Source organism: Lissotriton vulgaris, chromosome 8, assembly GCF_964263255.1.
Source record: "Lissotriton vulgaris chromosome 8, aLisVul1.2, whole genome shotgun sequence".
NCBI lineage: Eukaryota > Metazoa > Chordata > Amphibia > Caudata > Salamandridae > Lissotriton > Lissotriton vulgaris.
The window spans coordinates 1,377,071,889-1,377,079,449 of NC_141696.1; positions in this window are offsets into that span (position 1 = coordinate 1,377,071,889).

The following is a 7,561-nucleotide window of genomic DNA, read 5'->3' on the forward strand; positions in this document are numbered from 1 at the left end:
AAGCAAGCTATTGCCCAGAGTCGCAGAGTGTGAACCCGTGAATCGAGTAGGCACCGGAGCGGGAATTGTCGAGTCCATGGACATTTTAGGACTCAAGACCCCGCCGAGCCGGGAATTGAACCCTGGTCCCGGGCTGACCTCTGCTTCCAGGTCTGCCTCCTCTAACCAGTGAGCCACACTTCTCCAAGAGGAAGGGGTGGGGGAGGGGGTAGTAGACACAGCGAGGAGATGAAGAAGTAATTGTGTCTGAAGTCCGGCGGGGTGGGAGGCGGTTAGACCCGGAGGTGTCAGAGTGCTTCACAAGAGGATCGTTGCGTTGCAAGTTACATCAGTTACAAGAGCATAGTAAAGGTACAGTAAACAAAAACAATGTTGCATGAGTTTGCAGGAGGGGGGAGGTCTCAGCATTCAGGAAAAACAGTTTTGAATAGTTAGATAAGCTGCAGTTGCCTAGTAGAGTAGGGGAAGAACATATCCGTCCTAGAGAAAAGAGGTAAAAAGGAGGGGGGAGTATAAAACAAATTGGAGAAGGAAATGGGGGCTGCCATTTTAGAAATGAAGGCAGAGGTGGACGCCATTTTAAGGTCATGCACGTCTTGTCCGGGCTTCTGTAGATCCATGTGTAGGCGTTAATGCAGTAGTTGGTCTCGGCCATGATGAAGCCCTGCTTGTGGGAGGTAGCAGACAGCTCGGACCCCTGGACGCCGTTTAGATGCCGAGACATGTGAGGTAAAAGAGGCGGGACTTCATCTTTCTCTGGAAGATGAGGCCAAATTATCGTAATAGTCCCTAAAGCACCAGATTGGTACGCACAGCTACTAATCCATGGTACCATCACTCCCCAGTCAGTGATGTTGCCCCACCTGCGACTCCGCAAGCGCCGATATCTGCCTCTAAAGATCATTGGCGAACAGCTGCCCAGTGTCAGCGCTTCACGTCGTCTCTCTCAGCGTCCAACAGTTCAGGAAACATCCAGATATAGTGTACCCCACTCAGCAGGGGTATGTGCCTGCACGATTGTTCTCACCTCGTCCGCCACTGCTGGTGAATCCATGAGGCAAAAGCGAGGGAGAAGGCCACCAATGCCCAGCACAACACTACAATCAGCCAATGCCCACACCACACCGCAAGCCCTCTCAACCAGTCAGATGGCTCCACAAAATTCACCCTGCGGCATTCTTCGGTTCACGGGCTGAGTGAGTATTATGTCCGAGCAGGCAACACATCGTCAGCGGGCCCCTCCAGCTCCCGAATCAGAATCAGCGGTCAGCACACTCACAGTTACCATGTCTGAAGCCTCCTATGCCACAAGCGGTCAACAGAGTTACAGGCGCAGCACATGGCTCCAGCAGTTTTCCTAGTGCTATATTTCTTTCACATTTACAGCAGTTACTGGACACACAGACTTAAAGCTGTTGCGATCACCCTTTTCGTCCGCCGGACTTCGCTTGCTCATTGCGATCGATTGCCCCGGCTCTCAAACAGCCACGGTAGGGATAAGAGAATAACTACCTTTGTCGCCGTATTCAATGCAGTCTCCACAGGTTAATGCTGCAATTGGAGTGCTGTTGGAATAAACGGCTGCGGCGCCATCTTGTCCCCGCTGCAGTCCAGGCGGCAGATATTTTTGGCGAAGCTCGATTGGAGGACGGGATCGGAGGAAAGCGAAATTGGTCTCCAGGTGAGCCGCCTGCTTTTTTGCTCTTGGGCCGGTCAAACATTCCTGCAAACTTTGCAGGTTCCCCACCAGGCTGCATTACACAGCCTCTTGAGGAACGTGTACAGGCTTCCTGTCCCCATCTGAGTGCTGATCCATGGCGCTCAGATCAATCACAGGGTTGTGATGATTAGCTCAGGGGAGCTGGTGTGCCCAGGTGGTTCCTTCTTCAGAGAGAGGCAGCGGTCCGGCAGCAGGGCAAGTCACAATTTAGCCTCATCGATGCTGCAGATATTCTTCTCCGGTGCTGGGCCATAATAGAACTGGGTGTGGTCATGACGAGCTTAGCTCGTCATGAGCACACGAGCACCGTGCCTCGAGCATCGAAGGGGTTAATTGATTGGTCAATCCCCTCACCCGACTACTCGGTGGCAGCCACCACTGGTCACAAGATAATATGCTCTTGAAACTTCCCTTTCTGTATGCTTGCCATAAAAAGATGCACTCTGACCTTCAGAAAAACTTGCCTTTTTACATTTTGCAAAATGAATGCAGCCTGTAATTGCGTCAGGGAAACTAAGGAAAACATTTTAAGATGTGAAACATTTTCCTACTCTTTTGACAGATAGGTTAGTTCCATGCCTCGGGGAATGGGTGAGAGTTTGCAGATAATATGCATTGTGTTTTGGAGGTTGAGCAGTTAATTGCTTATGGCGGAGCACATTTAGCTCAAAAACATTCATCAGATGAATTTCCTCAACAATGCTTTGTCAATGGTGCAGAGAATTAATTCACCCATTGAATTCTACTCCATATTTAAAGGTCCCTCAAGAAATTGGCATATTTCATGTTACAATCAATCTCTTAATGAGGCCCATAGGTGCTCATTTAGACTAGAGGAGGCTTCTCCAACTAGTAGCTTGTGAGCAAACGGTCGCTCTCCAAATGCCTGTGAGTATCTCTCTTGTGTGCAGCGCAGCCTACTAAATTAGAAGCTTTTGTTTGGCTGAATTACTATACGTATACCTCAACTGAAAAGTGTATATTTAATATGAAAATGTGCGTACTTTCAAAGTGCATGATTTTCAAAATATATTTAAAGTTGATACTTGAATGATAAATCGTGCTGCATTGCAGCTGTGTCAGCTATGTATTACCATGGTAGAGGCATTCCAAATTGACTAAGCCTTTTTTACATTACTGCAGGAAATCCTGCACTGAAGTGATCAGGGCTGGATAATATATCAAAAGTAATAAGATCTGGCCGAAGGGATGGGGCCCCTGGCACAAACGGCATCCTGTAGGCATCTACAGACTGGAATCTGACAACTGGGTAGCCTCGTTATCACAACTGTTCAATGAGGTGGGTACATCGAGCACTCAACCTGAGAGCTGGCGAGGATTAATAATTAAACCGGTATATAAAGGAGGTGATTGGGCATATCCTGGCAAATATAGGTTGATCGCCCTCATAGATTCAGCAGCAAAATATTATGCATCGTTTACACTGATTTGGTAGAATGGTCAAATAGTAATAACATAGTTCCATTTAACCAGACAGGATTCCCCAGAGGGTTGGACACTACATCAAACATTTTAGCTCTTGGGCTAATAGCACCCAAGAGCTTGTACATGAGGAAAAATCTACATTTATATTTTATACATTTTAAAGCGGCCTTTGACCATGTATATAGAGGCCTCTTATGGAAAAAACTACCGACATGGGGTCTCCCGGACCTAACCCTCCGAGCCAAAGTGCAACGGTACACGAACAAGTGGATACAAGTTAAACTATGGTATGGTAAGAGGCCCACAAGGAAAATACATACTGGGGTAGGTAAAACAAGGTTGTGTTTTAGCCCCACACTTGTTTAATCTCTTTATGGCCGGCCTCTCTCCAAAATGAGACCAGATAAACTCACATCCTCCACACCTGCGAGCATTACGGGTAACGCATCTATCCTATGCAGACAATATTGTTTTACTAAGTTACACAAGAGTAGGTTTCCTAAGAGCTTTTGATGAATTAGAAGTTTTTACAAAATCAAACATACTTGAAATACATACAACAACAACAAAAATGATGACCATTATGAACCAAGCTCAAAAGCAACCATAACTCATGCTTGGTGGCATAAGGCTAGAAGTGGTCAGCAACGACAAGTATCTGGGATTGAACATAGATAACCAACTCAGCTTCAAAATACACAACCAGTATGCCGCCAAGAAAGGAAATGGTCAGATTGACGTCTTTTTGCTCATCAGCAAAAAGACTAAATGGATCATCATACAAGCCACTATTAGCAGCCATAAAAGCCAAACTCTTGCCATCAGTGGCATATGCAAGTGAAGCTCTGCCTAGGAAAGAAGAAACATCACTCAGTTAAGGGCATATAAAAGAGTATTCTGCTTCCACAGAACGCTTCTCCAGCACAAGTATGGCTAGAATTCGGACTGTTGAAATAATCAACAGCAAGAAGATACGCAACAATAATACCATGGTAAAAATTTGGATGAACAGCTCGAGCCCACTTAATAATGTTCTCAGGTGGATCCAGGAAGACGATCTTCAATCTGGCTATAATAAAATCATCATTGAAAGTAACAATACCACAGAGCTTTGGAAACAACATCTCTCCTTCTCAGCATTTTGTCAACTAATGAACAAAGTCGCAAAAACACACTCTCTAACTGAAGACAAAAACACATTCAGCAGACGTGTCCATGCGTGGATGGTGTAACAATCAGGAAATGCCCTTCTCGTTCAGCACAGTTGCGCATACTGGAATTGGAATAGTACATTAACCTATTCCTAAATCCAGCGCCCCCCTAAGGTAAATCCTTATAACGACTTGCGTGCTGTACGAATGCGTACTAAAGACGCATTCGTTCTAATGACGGTGCTGTGAAGGCACAGCATGATTCCAGCTTGCGGAATACCATCAATATTTGTTACAATCATATCCCATACTTCAACCTAGAGCATACATGAGCACAGCATACTCTACACACTTAAAAAGGAAGGTATTAGCTACTCGCTTCAGGACACTCCCATGCCTGGCTGATTTACCAACCTGGAAATATAACAGACCAAAGTCATGTAGCCTCTGTGGGGCGGCAAAGCAGGACTTGATACATTTAATCTGTATATGCCCCATTTTAAAATCAAGTCGGATTTTATGGCTAAAAACATTGTAATATTAGGGGCATTCGTACTTGTAGATCATCTATAATAAAGTGCCTTGACCCAATGGACCATCAGCTCAACTTTTAAACAATGACATTTTTGCTTTCATACAAGAAACTAACTAGATATGAACACCTGTCTAACTAAGACTAAGGTATTGAGAGCAGTGTAACACCTGTTATTGTCCAATTGATGATTTGATTTGAGTTCCTCGCTTACACAGTGGGACATTTTTGACAAACTTTGTCTACCAGCAGGGCAGGAACACCTCTGCCAAAAATGTATTGTAGGGCAGACCATCATGTTTTGGAAGCCCACTCAGAATTTATTTGTTTTCCCTTCCGTGAAATATGGCCCACATGAGCTGTGAGTTTTTCTCCGTGCGTGAGCATATCTTTGATTTTGTAAGGTTTACCATGCGCCACGGCGGAGACCTAGGAAATAAAAATGAATGTCTGAACGACCACCCTTAGTAGCCAGCTACCATGTGTCTAGTGTCCTGGTGGCTAGAGGTTTTTGGTAACGGAGCCAGCTCAGGCTGCTCCATAAGAAACTTAGGGGCATGTTCACCATAGAATGGTGGAGTGCAGTGTTACGCCCCAATTGGTAATGCTACGCTCTGACTCACTGAAAACGCAGGGTTGTGCCATATTTACAATAATATGGTGTACCCCTGTGTTTCCCCTAGCGCTGGTGATAAATTTAGCTGTCTAGCGCTAGCGCTAATGCAAGCACCCTTGCCCCATAGTGCAAGGGGGCCTGTGTTACAGGAAATGATTGTTCATGTGCAGGAAGGTGTCCCTTCCTGCACATAAACAATCACTAATGGAGTTTTGTGACTTCTATGTGTGTTGCAGAATGCAGCACACATAGAAACAGCAAAAACGAGGAGAAATTAATAACTTTTCCTAATTGCACCAGTTTAAGATTAGGTTTTTCCTGGTCTTACTTTTGACGCTGCCCATATTTCTGCCAGCCTTGTAAATAGGGGGCAGCGTCAAAAAGCAATGGGTGTTGTGGCAGAAACGCCCACTACAGCACCCATTGCCCGCCCCTTTCACGCTAAGTGCTGCGTGAATTGGGGCATCATTTACAAAATGGTGTCAATCCACGTCAAGTAGTTTAATGCCGCCTTGTAAATAAGGCAAAGGGATTATCGCCACCAGAACATCAAAAAAAGTGATATTCTGGTTGTAATAACCCCTTGTAAATATGCCCCTTGGGTATTCCTACACTGATAAATGAGGCATGGGAAAGACTCCACAAGAGTTGCAAGTACGTCCAGACATACCATGTTTCTTGTCAGGTACCTTTATTAGTTTTAGGACATATAATCTTCTAAAATTTAAAGAACGGGGCGTGGTCTAGCCAGCTGCAAGATGACTGCAGTTTGAGTGGGCTCTGCTGGCCGAGGACCTTATCCGCATAATGTGGAGGGAAAATAAACTGCTGACAAGCAGAAATAGTGTGGTCTGCAGTGCTTTGACCCTTGGGAGCACTTGGCATGAACTACTGGTCCCGCATAGATTTTCGGTTAGGATCCAGGGACGGAGCCCCTTGTATTACAGGTGCTGAGCATTTACCATGTAATCTCTCTGACCACTCCCCGGGGTGCCTGTTCCTCCATATCCCTCAGATCTTGCCACAGATGTTCTTGTGTCGGCTCACCCAGCAGAATATTATTTTGATTTTGCCTTGAATGTTGGATCAGTGAAATCTCCTTCCTTACATTCAATGTGGTGATTTGTGGCGTATGCATTGCCAGGCAGTCTGGAGTGTTAAAGGCGATTAGGGGAACAATAAAGACACTTGAGGCAGTAATACAGCAATTAGAGCAGGCATACATTCAAGATCCTAAGCCGGCCATACTAGCAGACATTAAAAAAACTCTCCAAATTCCAAGCGGAAGCGGAGAGAAAGGTACTATATCTGGGGCGGGAGTCACAGGCCCCACGATATAGGGAGGGCGACTGCCCTGGTACATGCGGGGATGTTGCGGAAACCACATGCCTTGGCCTACGTATCCAAACTGATAGCCAAGACTGTGAAGTTGATTGCATCCCCAGCGGAATTGTCTGAGGTCATGTCGACCTTCTACGCCCAACTATATACTGCCAGTGCAGATAGTGATCAGGGCGCTTTTTGGCAATATTTTGACTCCATAGAACTAGACAATGGGCACAGAGAATATCTCAACGCCCCCTTCAAGCTGCAGTTATAGCCAGCTTTCCTGGCGATAGAGCTCCCAGGTCAGACAAACTGCCTTTTGCAACGAATATGCCACTATACTTTTCCCATAACTCAAGATGTACTAGGACTTACTGTCAGTAGGCCCTTTCCCTCCAACCCTTTGGGAAGCAATAATCATAACCATACTCAACCTGGGCAAGCCACCCGAACTCTGCGAATACTATCGGCCCCTAGCAATAATTAATATAGATAATAAAATGTATGCGAAGTTGCTGGCAAACCAGTTATTGTCCCTTATGCCCACAATCGTAAGACCAGGTCAGTCAGGATTTATTCCAGAGCGATCTACAGTGCACTATCTCCGCACAATTTTCTCGGTCATGCCCCATAGACACCACTCTCTGCTGGCAATAGTGGAACTCTGATACCACCAAGTCGTTTGACTCCCTCGAATGGCCATTTCTCTTCCCTCTCCTGGAATGTCTAGGCTTCAGCTTGTACTTCATCTAAAACATCAGATTACTATA